Raw genomic sequence first — 23,389 nt, 5'->3', positions numbered from 1 at the left:
CAAAAATTACATTTTCTCTAAGAAGCCTTGTAATCCACATTGGTGAATTCTGCTAGTTTGTGGAATTTGGTTGTTGTTTATGGCCCTTTAATTTGAGGGGACATTTCTGATGCCTGCTTATGTTGGATGTTTGAGTAAAGCTCAGAACAGACTTGTGACCATCAGTTGGAACAGATTTATGTAATTTACAGTATATCACAAACTGTTTTAGTAACCGTATTCACGTATGTAAATAAGTATGATAAGACAGTTTGCTTTTGTCTCGAGTAACATCAAGCCTCACTGTGAGTTTTCTCTTAAATCTGTGTAAGTGTGGGAAAGATAAAGAGGAGAAATAAGAACACCTACGTCTGATTCATGAATCGTGCAGTCCACTGATTTGTTTGTACCCTTGTGTGAACCTTTGTGAATCATAATAGTTCTTGTTTGGACGCACCCTGCAGCCTGTGATTAGCATAAGGAAAAAAAATGCCCAAATAATTATGTATATGAGCAGTAATCCTTATCCCTCATCCGTGTGCAGACAGTCTACTTGTGGAAAATATACATCAGAATATAGAAAAATGATGATGGAGGGATTACATCACTCAGGTCACAGAGATCCTCCAGGACAAGCTGGATAATGTTGCGAAGGAAAAGGTCACGTAGGCTGACCTGCTTCTGCGTGACCATGACAGAACTACTGCTGCAGATTTTTTTAAATGACTAATATTTTGTGGAAGGGCGGGCCCAGAGAAACATAGAGCCCGGCAGAGAAAAGTGTCTCTTGTCCGCATATGAATGTGTCATGAATGAGGCACATTGACTAATTGTTACATTGTAACATTTTATGAAATGTTGGAAGTTACTTAATGAAGATGGGGTTTCTTTTTCTTTCACAAAGTCAAAACATAGAGCTTTGTATTTGGACTTTAGACCTTTGGTTGTTCTCATTGTTTTTCCAGACCTCTGACACATGTCTGAGTGCAGGAATGCTCCGCTGTGTCGGTGAAAAGACCACAGAGGATGAAATATTTATCTCAGTGACGCTGGTTGAGATCTGACTCGTGCCCGCAGCTCAATTACTCTTATAATATTAATTTTCCTTCCGCTCGTTTGTAGTCTGTGGGCAGCTAAAAGGAGCATAGACAATGATGACAGCTTTTATGATTTATGAGGCCAACGTTTGATCGCTCTATGGCAGAGATAAATGGGATTGTGGTTAACCAGCCAATGAGCTGGGCCCTGTGTCTGTGTTTGTCTGCATTTCTGTTCAAATGCATCTCCCTCTCTCGCAGTCATCAAGACCCTTTCAGCGTAGCCATCATAAACTCTAAGACAAAAGCTTTTGATTGATTACTTAGTGACAGTTATACGTGCTCTGTCATCAGTGAGCTAGCTGTTGCCTGGTGATTGATTTTTTCTTTATGCCGACCAATGAATCAGAGAGGTGTTGCCGATCATTGCTGGTCCTAAGACTGCCGTTACTTTGGGAGAAAACCCAGTTTCATGCTAGCAACTATTGACATTTAATTTTAATCGACTTCAAATTATTTTTATAAACTACAGCTCCCATAATTTAGGGGTATAAGAAGGAAGTATAATGTAGCCATGGAGTCAGTTAACTGTGGGCTACATCATTAGCCCTGTTATTTGTTCTTTTGCCCCTATATCTGTTTATTTTTGCGCCAATTGCTCATCATGAGGAAAAAATGTGCAAAATCAACAGGCCAAACTACAATACATCATTTTTGGTTGTTTTTAGAACACTGGCTTGAACCTGTCCCTTTCACCTCACACATAGCTTTGCCTCACATCTGCATTTGCTTCTGCTGTATTTTTAGTTCTTGTCTTATTTAAGAGGATGTACGAGAAAGACTCACGCACCTTCTGCTGTATAATAAAAAGCTTGTCAGGCAAGAAAAAAATACACAAGGGGGGGTTTATTCTGCAATCAAAAATCACTGCTGCAATATCTAATGCTGCCACATTTCCAGTTCAGTGGGTTATTTATAGTCGGACTGATGATGTAAATAAGCACAGCCGCAGTTCAGTTAATTTGTATGCAGTACAGCTAATTAAGATTTAATACAGGACTGTATTAAATGTGTGTTTTCTGCAGCTGCACTCGAAATATTAGTTGAAGAAACCAATATATGTATTCAGATGTTTCAGTTGTTACATTTATTTTAGAAAAACACAAGTGGAGGGCAGCTGAGGAACAGTGGTGAGATAATGGGGGGGGGGGATGCTGTTGTGTATTGCTGGATGTTTTCTGCTGAACAGAGAGCTTGCACACATCCCTTAATCTGCTACAGTATTCTGTTTTGGTCACTGAAATAGTTTTAATGGTCATATCAGTTTTACTAAAAATATTCAAGATGATGTTGTCTAATCTGTCTCTCTCTCGCTGTGTCCGACTTTCCCTCCGGGTGTGCCCGATAAAGCAGTCTGCAACAGAGCAGCAAATTTCACACCTGCTTCCTCCAGATGTTAAATTGCAGCCGCATTGGTCAATATGCAATTATAACTCAGGCCCTAGTACTGAAAAGGAACCATGCACAGTACATATTGGAGTAATGCTGTTGAAATTGAACAACTTAGTTATTATCTTAATAGGAGTTCAGCTATATTCCAATACCATGGTTTACTCTGGTAAGAAAACTGACCTATCTTACATATCTACGTTATGGAATTTTACTATCTAAAGGTTGCAAAAAAAATTATATTGAACTTTATCGCATTAATGTACTAACATACTGAATTCTACTGTATTAGTGGATATACTATCTTGTGAAATCATAATAAAGCTTTTGTTCAACTACAAACCAGACGGTTTCCTCTACTGCAGTCCACTGTGATTGACTCTTCTGCTGACAGCGCTGTCAGCAGCCAAGCAAGAGAGACGCTCTGTGGTGTGCTGGAATTTTATGAGTGAACTGTGAGCAGGACGAACCCTTTCACTTTCTCTGTCTGTGTGGAAATCTGATGTTTTCCCATCACAGTAGTGCTGTAGTGTAGTGTAGTGTAGTGTTGTCTAGTGAGAATGAATAGTCGAACCTTTCCAAGTACAGTGCTACTGTATATCATTGTACCATGCAACCGTGATATTTTCGGAGATGGTTATTGTACTGTGAAAATCTTATACCGTTGCAACCTTATCTTACAATAACTTTTAGTACAAATTCATACACATTGATTTGTGTTGCAGGCTTACAACCAAGAGCTCAATTTGGTATTTTGTTTTGGAATACCCTCTTAACTAGTGTATGCCACTTGTAATGGCTCAGCAACAAACAATACACAGCCAAGTGTAGCTTTGTTTGAATTGTCCTTTGAGGGTCTATTTTACCCAGACAGAGCCTATACACTTGGCTCATGATTCCTTGCATCCAAATCCAAATAGCTACAGTTTATTGATACAGTTAATAGCTATGTTAAACATGTTCTTTCATGGAGCTGGGAGCAGAAATGTTGCTTTGAGGTACAAATTAAAGTTTTATATGTGATTGGCTCCTGGCTGAGGGTGCACAGTGCATTTCACTAATTGATGTGATTTGATATAATTGTCACGTTTGTGTTTACACTCAAGGCACTACACATTGTTGGATAGTAATTCCGATTGAATGTTTGTCCCTGTGTCACAACACGACAGCTGGGGAACATGCCTTGATGATGGTTGCTGGACATAAATGACAGTAGCCCATGGCGCTGCAGTGGTGTGTTTTTCCTCTGAGGGCTCAGTCACTTGCGGTTTCACTTGCCTCTCTTCTTCTTGCCTCTTTTGTGTTTCAAACTTTGATCTTACAGTAGTAGGTTATATTGTAGTCACGTCACAACATTTTTGCATGACAGTCTGTCAGGGTTTTTAAGAAAGGGAACAACACGGTGTTTCCTTGTTTTTCATTTGTTTTGAGCTGTTATCTTATTGATCATGTTTTAATTAAACCTGTGGAGATTGATGGCTACTTTCTACCACTCTGTCCTGGCATTTTTGCAATTATACATATTGGCCCAAGGGTGTTCTCCGCTGTTTGTCCATGTGTCACAAGTGATATCTCAGACATGGCTGACTGGACTCTTAAAGCACTTGGAGGAATGATGCATTTTATCATCGCATGTTGGGATTTACAAAAGCCTGTGGTCATAATAGGAGAACGGTTCGAAGTATTCTTATACCATGTGCATGCTCTTTTTCAGCAACTGTCTTCACACTATAATGTACTTTCACTACCATGTAGAGCCACTCATTAAAATAAAAGTATTTTTCCTACTTATAAATGTAAATCTTGCAGTTGGAGCAGTTGGTTTAAAGTGTTTCAATCAAGGGCACCGAGACATTGCTGATTGACCTTTTTAATCTGGAGTTTCCCCGCTGGTCTTGAGACTCTAACCACTGTACATTTATTGCTGTTGACTCTTTCTCTAAACTTTGAAGAGTGTCATAATTGTAGGTAAGAAGTTTGTATCATTTTCAGAGCCATAATTACCAGGCCTAGATGCGTCAGTTCACAAGCAGCTATGTACCTATTTTTCACGCACCTTTTTTAGTGTTATAAACCGACGTGAACCTGGCCAAATGAAAAAACATTGCGAGAGAGCTGAGCGGCTCCTTCCAGATGACTTAAATTATTTCCACTGACTGTTTTGCAACAGCTTTTTTTTGTTTCCCAAACAGTTACCAAATTGACTCTGCTTTTAGCTACACTTCATGGCAGGAGATGAAAATGAGCGCACATATGGTACATCAACCATAACAATGACAACAAACAAAAATGTGGCTGCTAGGAAGTGACTGAAGGCTCAGGACTCAGGCAAAAGGGGTTCCGTTTAACAGATATCCGAGTTCAGACACCAAAGCATGTAAAATTTGGGGTAAACAGTCTAAAAATAAATGCTACCTTGGTGAAAACAAGAGATGTCTTGTTTATTGGTGCTCATACGATGTAGCATTAAAATACCTGATAAACAGAATAGTAGCAGGACTTTATAAGACATTATTTTGAGAATCTGTGTGGAAAAATAAAAACTTAATCCCCCTGCGAATAAAGACTCTTTCATAAGTTTGGCTTCCATTGTCTCCATTTGATCTAAGCATCTAAGGTAAGAAGTCATGTGACCTGCTTCAGCCCGCCTGGAAGTTCCTAGAACGGATGAAAAAACTTGTTTTTCTTTTTAAAAAATGGTAACACTCCCCTTTAAGCTATTGAATCATCAACACTCACTGCTGAATCACTGAGTTCCCATTCATGGGTAGCAAAATATAGCTGAGTAGAGTACCGCGCTCAGTTACAGAATTGTAATTCAGTAACACAATGGATTAGATGTAGAAAATCTTCCCTCAGCAGCTGGTGACTCTGATATCATGCAGCAAATTATACTGTTAAAAATGCATACACACACACACACACACACAGAGGCAAACACTTAAGCACAGTGAACAAGGAAAGCTTTCTCTGCTATGTGAATGAGTAGCTATGGCTGAATGGCTGAGTGTGTCCTCTGTCTCTGTGAGGTCGACAGCCCAGGGAAGATTAGGAGGAAGCACATCAAATGAATGAGAAAAGAAGAAAGAAGAGGGGACTGGGGGGGAAAGCTGATGGCTCAGGAAAGCCCACTGCATTACACTTGCTTTAAGGGAATTATCTCTTTGAGAATTCTGCAGGGTCTGAGAGTGGACATGAGCAGACTCAGTCTGATCATCTACACCCATTTGTAGTTCCTGGTGGGTTCTGTTTTTGTTTCAATTCCACCACCCTCTCTTCTTCATCCCTTAGTACCCATAGTGCACATTCAAGTTTATTTTTGTAAAAGTGTCTACATTATTCATTACTAGCCATGGTATCGCCTGTGGCCATACCTCATGGGTGGCCTACATGCACAGCTCATAATCTTACATTCTCACCTGCAAAAAACCTTTTCGATTTTGTGTCCCTACACATTTCGGCATAACATTTCTATAGTTGCCAGTTGTTAAACCACAGTAAAGCTGTTATGACAAGGGGTCTGTTGTTGACTGGCTGTGGGACCCTAGTCTGGTGGCCAGTGCGGCTGGCAAGGAAGTCAAGGGTGGGGCTGGGTTGTAAATAGAAGCTGTTTGAAAATAGTCAGTCTCCCAGACATGCGTCACCACAGCTAGGCCACAACACAGCTCCCTGCTCCCTTACTGGTTTCCATATGTTCAGTTGGCACCATGCTTTATACTGTCACACAGCTCCCATGGTTGCATGTGGATGACAAAAAATCCCTCTTGTTGCCTTGAATATGTGAACAAATATTTTATAATCAGAATGATCTGTCACTTTATTTGCAATCCAAGGTAGCGGTTCTAGGGAAAACAACTGTTGGATGGATTGCCATACAATTTGATAAACATCATTGACTGTAATATTATTAACATTGTAAGGATGGACGACATAAGAGCTCCCCAAAAGTGAAGCCAAAACATTTTGATCGCCCCCTGGTGGCAGGCTGCAGGTCATAAACCCCAACCCCTTCCAGATTCCTTTGCAGATGGCTTTGCAGATGGGACATGGGCCAAACTAGAAAATAAAAGTATACTTCAAATAAATGTTCTCCAAAGAAGGTTTCTGTCATGGTGAACATGGTAAACATTATTCTTCTTAAACGTTAGCATTGTCATTGTGAGCGTGTTAGGATACTGACATCAGCATTTAGCTCAAATCAGATACTAACATGTCTGTAGACTCTTGGTTTTGTTGTCAGGTTCTTTTTGAGAAGTTATTCGTTTGCTTCTTCTCTGAAAAAAAAAAAAAGAGAAGTCTAAGTCTAAACCGGCTGTCTGTTGTGAGAGAACATACCCTACTAGTGTTGGTTTGGGTGGTCCTGGTATTTATGATTGATAGGATGATTGTTACTGTGGTTATAGATGATAGATTATATCTGCCTGGTGGCATTATGGAAAGTGAAGATCCAGTTATTCATTCTTTGTTCAGTTTCAAAAAATATGTTTTTTTTCCGACTTGGCACTGTCAGATTGTCCCCGTTTGAAAAGAACACCAAACTATGCCCTCTCCTCTGACATTTGTGCTGACCTATAACTTTAGTAAACAGTTCAATCCCAACTGATGCTCTTGGCATTTGGCGGCCACCCAAAGTTGAGCATTTATAAAAGCCATTGACAATAAAAATAGCTTGTGTGTATTTCTGATTTAGTATATTAAAGGCAAATAATGCTTCATTTAAGTGCATGTGGGTGGGAGAAAATACAGCTCCTGGAGGTTGCAGAGGTCATATTCACAGCAGTAGATGTGCTTAGACCTGCATACTGTATGAGCACATAAATCAGCATTTTAATGCACAGATTCTGAAACAAATAAGTTGGATTAAAGACAATACAATCATATAAATATAGATGCTGGATTCTCTACACAAAGAAAGAAAAAAGAGGTATAGAAAGAGAGGAGGAAAGAAAAGTGTTTTACAGCTTGAATGCATTATAAAAACATTATCTACAGCACAGAACTCTGTTGCCTCATTACGGTATACCTCACCTCGTGGTCCATTTTTTTCTGCCTGTCAAACTGAGAAGTCACCCTGTCTCTGCTCTCTGGATAACAACTTCCTGGCTCTCTTTCTGAGGTTAGCTCACCTGTTCTGCAGGTTCTGGGGGGTTTGTGTCATCTGGGAAAAATGATGACAATGAAAAAAAATCCATTCTAAAGGGATTTTAGCTGTTCAATATCAATGACCAGTCATTCTAAGTAATCCAAATACTTAAATAATTCCAAGTTTTGGACATACAGAATAACGGACAAGTGAATGCGTAAAGTCATGATGATGAACTTTTCCGTCACACTTATCATGCCTGTTTTATTGGTTTTGTTCATTATGAAGTTAATGGTTGCTCAGACACACTGCTCAGATTGAGCCCAGTTTGAACCTGATTGGTCTGTTTTCTATTTGATTTAGGTCAGGACTTCATTTGTCTGTTTACGTGCGGTACTGGTGCAGGAAGAGCGAGTGCTAAACACTCCAGGCCACAGAGGATGTTGGCTAACTGAAGCCATCTGTTGTATTTGCCAAGTGTATACCATGCTAATCAGAAACTTGTTCTTGGAGTCAGAACAAATTTCAATATTTAAGTTTCAAAGTGAGAGTACAAGTTCATTGCTTTGGTTTTTGCCTGTCAAAGAGTGGTATTGTTTTTAGCCATGCTACTAGCTTGGTCGTTGCACCACTTTGGTCTGGACTTCAAAATCTGTTGGTCTGGACTTCCATGAAGGTCTGTACAGATATTAATGATACCCTGAGGGCGTATTCTACATACTGACTTTTTAAAATGTAGATCCATCAGGAGGTCAAAATGTTGACCTTCCTACTGAAATATGTTAACTACTGGATGGATTGGCATCCATCTGTATTACTATACAGATTCATGGTCCCCGAGAATAAATCCTCAAAAATTTGGTGATTCCTTCACTTTTGTCACAGACCCACAACCATGACTGTAGACTCAGTCGAGTTAATATATTCTCTGATAATGATAAAGTCCTTAACAGAGTTTCTTTGTCACCATCACATTGACATGACTGGACTGGCAGCAGCACCTAAGACAAAAACTTAAAAACTTATTTTACATATCTTGAGTGGATGTGTGTTCATGCCTCACTAGCAGCTCACTGCTGTCTATGGAGTAGAATACAGTAATGGCTCAGATAAATTAAAACCGCTGTGCCTGCAGACTCTAAAGTGAACAGAGAAGGGCAAAACCATAACACATTTACTGATATTTAAAGTTTAAAGTTTATGACCAGCGCTGAAAGCAAAATACAGGGGTCTTAATGCATCAAGTTAACGGTTACACAGTTACACACACATGCACAGATACATGAACAGTGACACCTTGGGTTTCACAACGTATGCGATGGAGTCAGTCAACCGAGAGTGACCTCTTTTAATGCAGCCGCTCTGTTTAGTCTCCTTCTAATGAGTGGTTGTGACTCATAATCTATACTGTGTACTAAAGCCGGAGGGTTGATCAGCCTGATGGTGTGTCTGTGCGTTTGTGTAGGTACAGTATGTGTGGCACGTGTCAGACTAAGTTATGCAAAGTGGCTCTCAGACATAATTCCTCTTGATGGGGTGACAATTATTTATGAAGTCTCAGTTTCCTTATGGCGACCAACATTTAGCCTTTTGTAATAATGTCAAGAGTTGCTCTTTGATATTGAGGTGTGCCAGTAGGTGCAATAACAAGTTGGGCTTTAAAGAACAGCTTTGGTGTTATTAGGGTGGGGGGTGGTATAATGAAAAGAGACATTTTGTTTATTTTCACTTTCTTATCAATCAAAAAATGGGGTATATAGTGTTATTGCATAGTATTTGCAATGCTTCAACAAATGGCTGTTCAGCCTTTTGTTAATTTCTCCTAAATAATGTTATTGCCAATATTTAGTCAAGGATCAGCTGAAACTGAACACTCTGTAGCTCCTTGTGGGAGTAGGGCTAAAGTGTGTCTTTTGCTGTCTTATGCTCTGGCAAGATACACAAAGCTGTCAACAGAGGTGTCAAGAGAGTAAAAAGTTCTTTGTGAGCAAGCAAGAAAAGCAGATTGGGTAGGGGAAAAAAAGAAAGGATGTGGTTTCTCCTTGGGAAGGAGAAAGAAATAGGATAGGCATTGGAGTGCTAACTGCATTGGCTACTAATACACTAAAAAAAAAACATGCATTAGTAGCTTGTTAAGCCCTCATTTACTTTAGCCTCAGGATGGTTCAATCATGTTGAAAAAATACTCGGCTTAGTGCTTTGTTGTTCTTAGTTCATTATGACTCTCACTTGACACATCAAATTTCAGTAGCGTTGCATCAGTGTTGCGTTCATGTCACATTTTGACATTAACAGGGCAGCTTTGATCACATGCCTTTAATTCAAAGGGCTTATCCTGCTACATTTCCCCTCAAAAACTTTTTTTTAACTAGGGTAAGTTCGCCGACCCTGCACGCTTATTAGCGACCCTATAGCTATCTGCTATTGGCCCGCTGAGCAGATCTATTGGACCGACTAGATGTTATTTCTCCAAAGATACCTTTGCAGCAGCAATTTGAGTAAATGCGAGTGAGTCATTCGCTTCTCCCTCACAAACTTCCAGTGTGTGAGCTCCATCCTAATCCCTGACTTCAGTTTTCAGAAGGCTTTTTGGCAGCCAACAGGCTCAAACAGCCATCAGCTGTCATGCCATCTGCGTAATGATGCTAAAGTTTATTGCAGCCATCAGTTACCACCACAGCATCATCTGGCCTGTCAGTTTCACCTGCTGAAATATGTTTTCAAACAGAATTTTAAGATAAGGTCACTGATTTAGATGCAGAATCGTGATGTGGCTTTATTGATTCATTGAAGAATAAGATGTCAAATTCAGTAGCATCTTTCAGAGAGATGTGAAAGCACGACGAACTGGAGCTGATGAATAATGCAACAGATAAATAACATTTTAAAGTGATCACTCTCATCTACACAGTGAATTGTCAGTGGCACTGGGAGGTCACTGAAAGAGGTCATGTAAAATTAAATTAAAGGACGTACACGTGCCAACTTACCCTGTCATTCATCATTAATTTTTATTGAAGGCTGCTTTTTGTTTACTTGTGCTCTCCGTGATTCACGTGGTAGCTCAATAACACTGTCTGTTAGGAAAGAGCTGCAGTGTTTTGAAGAAGGGCACTTCCATAAACAAAGGATCAGAAATAATTCCAGCCTTACAGAGCCAATACAGAGCAGTTAGAAATACCATGAATAGCCCTGCAAAAATATTTATCGTCACAGATAACAAGCTTTTCTTGCTCTCGAACGTCTGATCTGGGGATAGCCTTGCCACACAACTCCGTTTTTCTGCAAGTCCTAACTAATGCTCTTGATGTTCACATTTCTATGATTCTCAGCAAAAATTTTAAAAAGAAAAAAAATACATTCAAACGTTACTGGATACATATAAATGAGATAAAGGGAATACTTCAGGGACAACAGATACTTCATGTCTTCCTTCACTGAATTGTACTGTCAAAACAACAGTCAGAAGAGAGGAGTCCAACACTGACTGCATTTTTATCAGTTTGGTCTGCAAACTTTTCTGTAAATATGCTTAAATAAGAACGTCTCTGTAAGTTACTGTTTTATTTTCCTAATCTTACCAATAAGAGACCACAATCACAGTCTGAACTGAGAACGCAGCTAATATCAGGATGTATAATAAACCCACTGATGAGCCAACAATGCATTTTTGTTTTCTTATTAGTAGAAACAGAATCTCTCTTTAACTAACTGAAAGAGAGAAACACAGATCACTGAACACTGTTTTGGGTTTCTGCCTCTGGGAAATGTGATGTCAGAAATGCAAGGGAAGTTTTTCCTCCCTCTCTGGAAACAAGGTTAATTGTGCTGTGTTGAAAGTTTGGATTAGCTCAGGGCAGGCTCCATTAACAGCAGTTGGCACTTGAAAAAAAGGTTTTGTCTTCAGGTTTCACAAATTAAGGAACGACATGACGTGCAAAGCTCATTTAAGAATCAGCAGCCTAAGCATTTTGTCCCTGCTTCATTAACATTAAATTGCTTACCAGTTGTTGTCTTTAATGTATCGCGATTGACATCTGCCACCGTGTTTGGCTGCTCATGTGGAACTGCAGCGGTAGCTGCTAAGAATGCAGAGTCTGTGCAAAAACCACTGAATCAGGAGCTGTGTTCAATAAGATTTGCAGCTGCTCAGGATTTTGTAAGAGACTTAACACCACAGTGAAAACAACTGTCAGGATGAACCACAGTATGCAGATTCTTTGCTGCTGCTGGGGGTGAAGCAAGGGTCAGTTCTGGGATACAGGTTTTTCCCTCTGCATGCAGCATTGTAACATGATTGTACTTTGTTACAGAGTTTTGTTACACTACAGACATCCTCATAGTTTCAGAGCAAGCAACCTTCAACCTCTGCTGTCACCACTGGCCCTCATATTCCTTTTCCTCTTCTCTTGATACTTAGCATAGGAGGCAAGAGAGAATCGCCACAGCAGGTAGTAGCTGTTCTTAAACTCAAACTGATGTATTCATTACTGCTAAATTAGCAGTAGCGCCTTTAGAGATGAGGCTAAATAAGTGTGAGCGTAGCCTGTCCTCCTCTTCTGCTACGTTACTTGCCCACAAGATGAGAGAGAGGAAAAACACAAGGTGAATCATAGCAACTCACAGCTGACTTATGTAACAAATATTCCATTGTATTAAGGGCGCTGCTCATTTATTGGTGTTATGGAATCACAGAATCCTTTCAAGGCCATTCATGTAACAAAAAAAGTCTAATGCTGCATACTTGTGGGCCAGATACACATAGATTAGTGTAAATATGAAGAGCAGAAGTGAGGAGCTGCAATCTCAGTGGAATATTGTGTGATTTTAGGATTGTAGTCAGGAGGTATAACCTGAGAACACCTGAAGGGGTGGTGTTTGAATTTATGATTTACAAGAATGTATTGAGTAATGCAGTTGGTGTGGGCTGTGTGCGCTGTATGATTAAATATGTGAGACTAATATGCTTTTGATGTTGGTTTTGACATGGAGAGCCATATAGGCATAGTAACATAGACAGGCACATGTTGAATGGCAAAATGTGTAAAAGTGAGGCTAACTTTATGGAAGGTGACTCCTCTGCAAGAAATCCTTGTGGCAGCTCTGAGAGGTGTAGAGCACCTTGGTGGATGTCTTGAATACAGATGATGGAGACCACACACTACGCACACACACACACACACACACACCACCACACACACAGCAACACACACACACACTGTATCCACAGGCCATTGGAGGATGTGGTAGACGGAGTGTCTATTTTTCCAACCAAGTTGCTCATATGCTCAAGCGGATACCATATGGTCTGCAACACTCACCCCACAAGCCTTTTTTTAAGGGGCCAACCAACTCCTTTCAGTGTGGAACTGCTCTGTGTGAGTATAGAAGTAGAATATACAATTGTATATACAGTTTAAGCTTAAAAAATCAAATTTGTTTGAGTAGGATCGTGAAGTTTAACATTTTGTTATAAGGTTTTCAAAATATATATTCTAAATACTACATGATCTTACCATTGCTGTATAGTGCTGGGAGACATAGCGGATGAACCGGTTTCTGAACCACTCTGAACCAGGCAGCAGGGGCAAGCTTTGTAGCATGTATCGAGGGGAACGCAACAACACAACAATTAATAACCCGAAACTAACTCTCTTTAACAAGGCAAAACACCATGGCACACAATCATTTTGTTTGTTTATTACTTAAGCAGTGGAACATTTGAGAAATATTGCTTTAAATACTTAAATATTTACTATTAAAGGAAGTAATGTTAAAGTTGCTGGATTATCTTTTTTTATTTTTAGGGTCTTTTTTTTATACTATGTTTCAGTTTGCGTATCGAAAATTGTTTACATTCTGCAGCTGTTTCATGCGTTGTGATTCTTTCACATATTATATCATTTCTGGGGGCCAAGAAAACCCCAGTAGTAATCAAAGCATTCAGTATACATGCTGGCATTAAAATGTTTTTATACTCTGTTTAGCCCTGACAGTAGAATAAGCCACTATAAACCTATATAAAGGTCTAGTCATGTAAAACAAATACTGCAATACAGTGAAACTACCAGAATCATGGAAAATACTGTGTGACACATTTTTGGTCCACCCAGCTCTGCTCATATACATTACCTGGTATCAGCGTTGCCTGAACTTTTGCTCTTTTCTCTGTGTGTCACTGTTGAAGGACAGCAGCTCGTCGTTTGGGCAGCGTTTGACTTGATTTTAATGTATCTAGAAGCCTACGACTCAGGTTCAGTCCATGCTAAATCTTGCCAGTGTCACCTCCATTTTTTTTCAAGATAGCCCTCTGTCCTTTTGCCCGTAATAGTGGGATTCACTGTCACTAATGTGATTGGACAATGGGGCAGCATCTGCTCCCTTTTCTGACGCCCCTGTGGATGTTTTTGGCGGATTACTGCCACTCTATTTTAAGTGCTGTTTTGTTGCGGTATTGCTGTGGTTGGTGCTGGTTAGAGTCAAGTTGCTCCGGGCAGGGTCAGGAGGGTGTTGACCGGCGGTTTCTTCTTATGTCGTGGTGATCTGTGATGTGTCCTATTGACTGCCTGCAGAGATTTGTGGCCTTGTTTCTTTTCATTGCTGCTTCGGGTTGAATGTGCGGCATCTCCTCAAAAAAGTCACATGTCAGCTCCTTTTAAGAAATAATGCACCCTTTGCGTGACATCAGTCAAGCCTTATTTCAGCACTGCCGTTAAAAGCAGCAGTCCCTATTGACTGGATATAATGGATTTTGTGCAGAATCACTGTAAACTAGACTCCTATTTGATAATGGAATATTTTTTTGTGTCAAATTTAAAGAAAGAAACCTAATAACCTTAAATATCTGTTTGTTGTTTTTAAAATGTAACTATAATTAAATATATATGTTTAAGATTGTTAACCCAGCAGAGTCTATTTTACTGTATGAACTAGTCCAGAATACTTGATGTATAGAGCCACATCGCACATATATTAACGATCTACTGTTTCTTTTCCTGCAGGTGTGGTGTGTGGCATTTGTGGACTGCAAAGGATTGCCAGAACAAGCCGCTTTCTCCTTGACTACTCAGTGGAACAGTGAGTTCATAACTCTGATATTTCTGGCATATTGCTGGCATTCATACACAATGCAACTTACAGGTGCAACAGTGGGAAGCCTGGATGACCAACATTTCAGACAAATCCTGAGGTGGACGTATTTCCAGGAGCACAAGAGATAAGGATCACAAGAGAACAAAAAATACAAAACAATACAGCATGCAAAAGCTGCGTTTTTATGACGTTATGATGTAGATATACTGTGCACACTTGACAGCAGGACAACTCATGCCCAGTGGTCCTCTTCCATCTAACAGAATCTAGTCATGACATCGCTAGTTCATATGCAAAACAAATTCTGCGCTGACTCCATGACTCTTTCAACCCTGGAGTTACTCCAGTGACCAGTGTGCCAAATGAGGTGTAACGTTACCAATCATTGAGAAATGAGGAGGTTTCATATTCTGTGTGAGACAGAGTTCATAAACAGTGGTGTAACTTAAACATGCACCTGATGCCAACTCACATCATCCCTGGTGTTCGCCATTACGTAGAATTCAATATGTGCAGTTTTTGTTCTCTTTTCTTTCTCCCTTTTGTTCTCTGAGGACTTTGAGGAGTACAATTCATATTTCTGCTCCAGTGAGGCTATTTTTAGAACGGCTCAAATATCAGGGGATCCTGGACTCTTCCTCCATCTCTTTTTTGTCTCTCTTTTCCTGTCTCCTCCACTCACCCCCATTCGATTTAATCTAAAAACCCTTTCTCTCTTGTGGGATGATCAACTATAGACCATGGAAATTCATTTACAGTATTTACCTATGTCCCTTTGTCACTTCATGTTGTGGTGACTCATTCACTCAAGACGAATATCAGTTTACTCAGCGCTGAGAGTACTACTCAGTCTGTGAAAATGGTTGTATAATATCTTCTGTAGCTTTGGAGGAGCTTTCCGTCCCAACCCAATTACGCTGATGATGTCATCAAGTTTATCTCAGCTTGGGCTTTGAGATTTAAAATGTTTAACTGAAAGCCTTTGTTACAAACTGCAATTGTAGAGTTTGGAAGACTTTGGTGTTTATCGGGAAGGGAGGGTATAACAGAAGACACTATTGAGTGGCATTATGGAAAGTGTAGGATCTAATGTTTTTGGAACTTGTTTTATTTAGACTTTTGCACAACCCACAACTTTATGGAGTGCAATACTAAATCCCTCGCACACTCCTTCAGATGTCTGTCTTTTCTTCTACTTTTTGTGGCATGGAGCAGTTATTGTGAGCCAGGGACGGCTCAGACACTGGTGGTGTTACTGACAACAGGAGACATTTACTGCCCTCCTCTTAAATAGTCTCCATTTTCCTGCTAGGTGCTAGGGGGAAGAAACTGTCAGGTAGAGAAGGAGGGCCGCCTTGAGAAGATTCTGATCACTGCATGTTGCTACGTGGGGGCTGTGCCCAGTGGCGCTTAGGTGATGGCACCATACTGTCTTTGTGAGGCCTTTTTATTATATTTCTCCCAGATTACATGAGGAGAAAACGTATAAAATGGCATAAAACAATGCTGTCAGCTCTGCCTGTCTCTGTATCATACTGGCTCCCTCATCCTCCACTCATGTGCAGGGTGCAGACACTTTTAAACCGCAGACAGCATGACCAGCATTAGCTTCTGTATCAGCCCCAAACACACACACAACACATATTCTGCATTTGGCCAAGTAAGCACATAGTTGTTTGCTTACATCGTCAGACTTCAAAACAGCCCTTCGCATGCACACATGCAAGCCAAAGCTGCTGTTAATTTCCATTAGTTGTAATGCTGAATTTTAAGCCAATGTCCTGTTCTCTTTTGTATGCAGACATTTGCGTGTTTTTATGGCAGCAACATTCCTGTAGCCCGTGTGGTTAGAAATACAACCTGTGGCATCCTGCACTCCAGCTTACACCTCACCTCCATTATTGTAATGAATATTTAGCGCAGTGTTGGCAAGATAGCCAGCACTCATCCAGCCACAGTGTGCTGTGTTGCTGCAGGAGAGTATAATAACACAGGCATTTGACAAGCTTGTGGCACTTATATATTTTTACATGTGATTCAGTGAGATGCTGATGGTCTGAGTGTTTGAAATGTGTCTTGTGGCTTTTATTGGAACACTAGAAGGTGGATAAAGAAAGGGCAGATGCTTTTCTCTTCTACATTTTAGGTCGGAGAGAATTTTTCAAGAGTGCCATCATGAATATTGACCAGCAAGGACAATCTGGAGAGGGAAACTGAGAAATGGCTTTTGAATCCCTGTAAAACATAATGTATGCATGCCTGAATTTTTCTTAGTGTCACAGGTTACATTGGTGACTAAACATGACATACAGTGTCAGGTCTGCTGTGTGCAATAATAATAATAATATTTTTTTCTCGTTGCTGCTACAAGGTGTCTGCCTCCGATGATTTAATCTTCATACGACCAGGAACTAGGCCAGCAATATTTCATATGTGTCATGAGCACCACAGTTAGTGCACCAATGAAATGAAATGGGGACTGCTGGAAGGGTGATCTTTGGTCTTCCAGCTGGGGCTTATAATTCAGGATTGTGTGTTCTGGTGTTCTGGTGTTACAAAAAGAACCATGTTATGTATAAAGCTGAGAGAAGGTCTGCTAGGTGTCTAAGGTAGAATCAAGTTGATCTCTTTACTTTTTGGCCATCTGAAAACATGCACACACAATTGGGTGTGGAAACATGTGCACACACTCAATTTACTCTATGTATACCTACACATGCTCGGTCAGCAGCAACCATTGTGCCATTGCTAAAATGTTAATCTAGCATCAGCCTCTCACTTTAGTTCAAGCATTTCAAGCCAGGGCACTTTATAATATTGCAGCAGAGAAATCCTCAGCTTATATATTTAATGCCTTGGCTAACCCTGTGGATAGTAATGCGAACATTGTGTTGGAATTTTGAAAGCAAACCTGCTGGGCTGACCCACATTAGTGAAGGAACATTAGAAGTGCTCCCCACATTACTCAAGCTTTTATTGAGTTCCAGCCACCTGAAATGATTAAAAGAATTAAATTATTTTCAGTAACAAATGATATTGTTCTCTGCTTAATATATTTATATTTTTATATGTGCTAATGAATTATTATCTGCCACAATGGGGGTTTTCAAAGTCGAAGCACTCTGGTCATCCCCTCAGACAAAATGTATGTATTCACATTTTGACAAATTGGCAATATTAAAAGTAAATTAAAAGTATGTTTAATTAGCTATTAGCAATTCCTGTTTGCAATTTACCCATATGGATACCAGAGAAAACTTGTAGAGTCATAGGGAGTGTTTGGATTTCTAAGCATGATTACGGGTGTGTCATGGACATCGGAGATAAATTGTAAGTCATTTTGAATTTTAAAAATATGTGCGTCACCCCTTTGTGTTCAGATATACAAATCAAGGAAATGTATTTACCATTATGCAGGTTTTCAACAAAATGAAAGTTTGCAGGCATGCTACACACAAAAGATAATTACATTTACATTAGAACAGCAACAGCAATTTTGGCTTAGCCCTAAAAAATCAAATTCAATCAGACATCATTCAGTGATGTTCTCGGTAATGAAGCCGAAAACACTGACCCTTCTGGCATTGGCTAGATGTAACAGATGGTTATGTGTTTTTGGTTTCCCAAATTACAAACAGAAAGCAAATGTGGTCTCCATTGTTCAAGAAGATTGATCGACTCTGGAAAGAGAGATACTGCCCTTCAACCAGTTCACTTCCCGAAATTCTTTCACAAGTGACGTCCTGTTAAATATAAGATTCCTACAGTGATTTTACTTTGAAAAAGAAGTTTAAACTGTACTAAATGGATAAGACTACCAAACAATCTTTTTCCTCTGTTGCTGGGAGACACGCGTGGCTCACGGAAAAAAGACCTCGACAGCTTGTAAGGTCTGCATTAGTAGATTAAGCTGATATGTGATTACCAGAAATCAAGGAAAACAAAAGGAACAGGTTCAAGGGCCAAAGCTGAAGCAAAGCTAAAGTGGTACTGGTTTTAATTTCTGTTCAAATGTTCCCTCTAATATCTATCTTCTTATCTCACATTCTCATCCTCGTAAATCATTTCCCTCTGTTGTTGCCTTTGGAAACGTAAGCATTCTAAAATATCTTAAATTAAACTTTATGTTATTTTTTAATAGAATTATGTTACAGTATATTAGCTTCTCTCTCTTCAGATGCTCCAACACCATATGTTTTGTATGGTCCAGTAGCCAGAGTGCTTCACAACACTGTATCATACTGATTAGCATGCATGTATATGTGTAGAATCCATCTGGAGAGTACCTGCGTTCTTTCACACTCGGCACCCACACTGTTGATCTTCTTCTCACTTGCTCTCACAGTTTTTTGTTACCCTCATTTGCTGTCATACAAAAGTGCATTGTACATGTGCACTGGTTTCCATCCACGCCTGTGACCAGACAGGAGATGGATGGATCCAGTATCAAAGCCCACATTTGTTTTGGAACCTGGAAGTGGAAGCGGTGAACAGATGTGAAAACAATGTAGTCACTGAGGCGAAGCCGTAACAGAGGCTGCTATCACTGATAGTGTAGGTTCGACCCAGCAGAGTCAGTCTGCTTACTGTCTCAGTGACATCTGTTTTACACTGTACAAAGTACAGATGGGACTTGCTGCATCTGGAACATTGATTAAACTTCATATTACTTCAATTGTCAGGGTTGTGTTTACCTATCTTTACTGTAACATCAGTTCTGTATACTTATTGGATAAATGATGAAACTTGGTATTATGATTTGGTGCTGACATATTGTGTACACAGTCTGTGTGAGACTGATTATACATTTGTGGCATTTTGATTATGTGACAAGCAGAATGTCCAATTGTACCCGATACTGGATTTCATACCAAGGCCAATATTTTCGACCAATATTCCAATATTTTAAATGAATAAATGCAAAACATTTTTGAGTAAGATCCCTTAAGTTTGATTATTAAAAAACTGATCTCTTGCTAAACCCCTTAGCCCAAACAGCAATTGTCTGATTTTAAATGAAGAACTATAACTCGGCACTACAGGCCTGTTCAGCTTTGGATTTCCCTCATGCTGAAGTAGTGTGCATGGGGCTTTTAAATCAACTTTCCAAAACCACAACTGAAATAAAAGCACTTTCAGAACAATTTATATAATATATATCTGTACCTTTTTACAGCTGAAACGTACCGTGTCTGTTTCTGTCTAAAAATAACGAATGAATAAGGATATTCACTTACATTTAGTGCTTGCATCCACTTGACACTGTGTCCTGAAATGTAATATACACCATACATAAAACATAAGAAAGTAGACAGCTATTGAAGATACTTTGCACCTCTGTTAAAATAGTTTAAAAAGCTTAAAACAGCAGCTTTTTGTTTGATTCTGTGTTTTTTTCTTTTACATCAAACCTTGAGTTAGTAGAAATATTTAGTTAATTAAAATTGTTTGGGTCTCCGACTAGATAAGCAACATAGGAATAAAATATGACTGGATATGCCTGAAATTAAGTCTTTTTCTATATAAAACATTAGAGACAAATTCACACAAAGCCACACAAATGCTGATCGGCCAGTAGTAACGATAAGAAAGACCGTGTCCTCTGTTTCCTGTATATCTAACCAGATCAAACAGATTAATTGTGACTGAATACATCTGACCTGTTTATGTTTCATATGAGAGAGCTGAAGACAAAGTGGAATACTTCAGGTTTGTGGTACGTTGTGTCCATTGGTCCACGTCTGTGTCCTGTGCCAACAACTTCTCTGATCTGATCTGTGTGAATAAACCATAATAGCCAAGTAAGGACAAATTGGGCCAAATTAGTTTTATTCTTCTTATCATCAAAGTGAAGATTGGACAGAAAGCTTTTCATCATCACTGTAATACTACAGGTAGCCAACCATTCCTCGTTGCTTGCATTAGGTTTGAATATAAACATCATAAACACAATTAATTAAAGCAATTTAGCAGCCACAATGGCCTCCAGATAATAGAGATTGCTTTATTTACACACATGCTTGTACTTTGCCCCACTAATCAGCCACCATACCAAGTCAAATCAGATTGTTTTGGTCTAAATCAATTTTCCTTACAACCTCGCTGCTGTCGCTGCCATTACAGAAACCCCCCTAAAGCCTAGCAGGGCAGAAAGACTGTGATTTGATCTTCCTCACCTTGATCAGATTACACACTGGAATTAGTATAATTACAGCTGTCGCTGATTAATGGGCAAACTATAATTAGCACTCTGGATATAGGGAGACTACAAGCGTGTGTGATGAAGAAAGAATGGTTGTGCATTTGTTGAGGTGTATGTGTGTATAACTCCCTCTCATGTTCGTGTTTGTGTGTGTGTAAATGTTAGTGTTTAACAGCAATAGAGAAGAAGTGGTTGAATTGGTTTTAAAGTGGAATTGCCTTAAAAATATAATAATAGCCTACTCAAGGCATTTAAACATCAGAAGAAAAGTATATAGAGGTGTATACAGCTGGATGAAAGAGCTGGCAAAACCAGATTCAACACACTTGACTCTTTTATTAACTTTACTTAAATGATACACAGGAGTGTAATGTTTTTGGCCCAACTTACTTCAAGTGCAATAAATTATTTTTTTATTAACCTTCAGGCCTACCTACTGAATTAATCATCTGCCATTACAATCAGCTGCTACTATGGAAAATGCTATCTAGCATAGCTCTACATTAAGCTGCTATAGACAGGTATAGATGATAGCCCAAAGGCTATTTAAAAAATAACATTATTAATGAGAAATACAGGATTAAAACACAAATTAAAAAATACAGAAACAAATAGAAGGAAGTAAGGTGGATAATGTGAGTGCTGGGGAGATTCAGTCAAAGGTAGAGAAGAATAGAATATTTTTGCCTTGCTTTAAAGTTATTCACAATCTGGGAAATCTTCAGGAAGTTTTCTTCAGCTATGCGGTGCTTAGAAGCTGAATGCTGCTTCTCCATGTTTATTTTGGACTCTGGGAACAGTTAGCAGAAAGCTACTGGATGACCTGAGACGACAAGAGGGTTCACATGTTAAAAACACAGTAAGAGATGTAGTTGGTCTTAAACCAAAGACATTTGTTGACATGCATTTCAAACTCTAGTCTCAGACACACTGGAAACCAGTGCAGAAACTTGACTGGTTTGATGCGTTTAGTTTTCTTTATCTTTTATAAGACCCAAGCAGCGGCATTCGGAATGTGTTGAAGTTTTTTTGGGTAGACCTGACAAACAGTCCAACCAGCTAGAAATAGAAGCGGGGACAAGTTATTATGTCACACTTGGACATGACTCAATTATTGTGGAAAGGATATATCGAACTAAAGTGTAACATTTAGGTAAATGTTAATAACAAGTGGCGATTTAAAAAATTACTCCTGTAGGAGCAATGGTAATAGTGAATACTTCCTATAATCATTAAGCCAGATGTACAATGTTACACAGATTATAAAACAGAAATAAAACGGACCCCAATAAATATCAATACTATACTGCAGTAAAACAAAAGTACACCAGAGGAATAGGACTGAAATTGAGAATTAAAAACTTCTTCAGCATATTCTTTCTTTGTAAATTAGTCATACAAAAATGTTTAACAGTATGTACATGTACATATTTTCCAATCTGCACTCCTATTGCATTTTTTCCCAAATGTCTGCATTACTGTTGGTGGTTTGATGGATTAAGGTTTGTGAGTTGAGTTCATCCTTGTAGAAGTTTGTGGATGATTGAGTCTGAGATGTGAATAGGTATTCCATTGCTGCATGCAAGTGTTACACTCAGGGCCATAAAGATTTGCTGACTGTCACTTGTCACGTGCTACCAATTAACTTTGCTGCCAAATGGCAGTAGTTGTATTCTCTCGAGTGACCGACTTGTTTGCATCCTTTTATCTGTCTCTAACATGAGGTGGAGGGGCCATGTGACGAGGTTTTTCAAATTCCCTGACATATCTAATTAGAGGATTACCCCCTTTCATGTTGTTACAGTACAGAGCAGCACGGAAAATACATTTTTTACCACCCACAAAGACCTGGAATCTAAATTCTGGCCTAATTGGGTTTTAGAAATAATTTTCCAACCACAGATCATGGCAGATTCTGAGATTTCCACTTCCCAGTGAAATGAATCACTGAGTGCCCCCTGCCTCACTGAGGGGGCAGTCAATACAAACAAGATGGATAGTATGGTGCTGCTCACAGAGTAGCAGAAGAAGGGGAGAAAGAGAGCGATAAGAGATTGAACTGCAGGATTTGAAATATTAATAGTGATGGAGTGTATATCAGACATTGTGCATGCATGAGCTGTTTGTGTGCACTCCAGGTTTTCAACAAGCTTAGCACCCCCTACTGCCACACAGCAAACCTCTCAGTCAACAAGCAAGGGTAGCCAAGCAGAATGGAAGGGCGAGCAAATGGACCGGATGGCTAAAATAGATTACGCAGATGCTACAGCTACCTGGTTTCAGGGCTGTAGTGGTAAACCCTATCTCATCTCAATTTGTCTGTTGCCGGCCCACAAGAGCTGTGATGTATCAGAGATGGACCTATCCATCTATATTAGAGCTTAATGTTTAAAATATAATTCTGTGTTTTACCAATACGACGATTGTGATATTTTCTGTAAATTGAACTCTAGGCCAAAATATTTGCGGTGTACACAATAACATTATCCTACAGTAAAATTGCCAGAAATTTTCTTCACAGCCAGTAAAATAAACAGTTCATTGTAT

At 39.4% G+C, this 23,389-nt stretch overlaps 1 protein-coding gene across 2 annotated transcripts in view; it reads left to right on the top strand.

Annotated features, from left to right (window-relative positions):
- Positions 1-23,389, top strand: part of adarb1b (adenosine deaminase RNA specific B1b) — a 100,838-nt gene that overhangs the window by 21,859 nt on the left and 55,590 nt on the right. For both annotated transcript variants that reach the window (XM_035676945.1, XM_035676946.1), the window contains exon 2: positions 14,550-14,625. The gene's annotated coding sequence lies outside the window, so the exon portion shown is untranslated. The remainder of the gene's footprint in view (positions 1-14,549; positions 14,626-23,389) is intronic.

This window comes from Morone saxatilis, unplaced genomic scaffold (genome assembly GCF_004916995.1).
Source record: "Morone saxatilis isolate NCDOM2014 unplaced genomic scaffold, NCSU_SB_2.0 Contig5, whole genome shotgun sequence".
NCBI lineage: Eukaryota > Metazoa > Chordata > Actinopteri > Moronidae > Morone > Morone saxatilis.
Note: the sequence above shows the minus strand (reverse complement) of the source record. Positions and strands in the feature narration are given on the sequence as shown.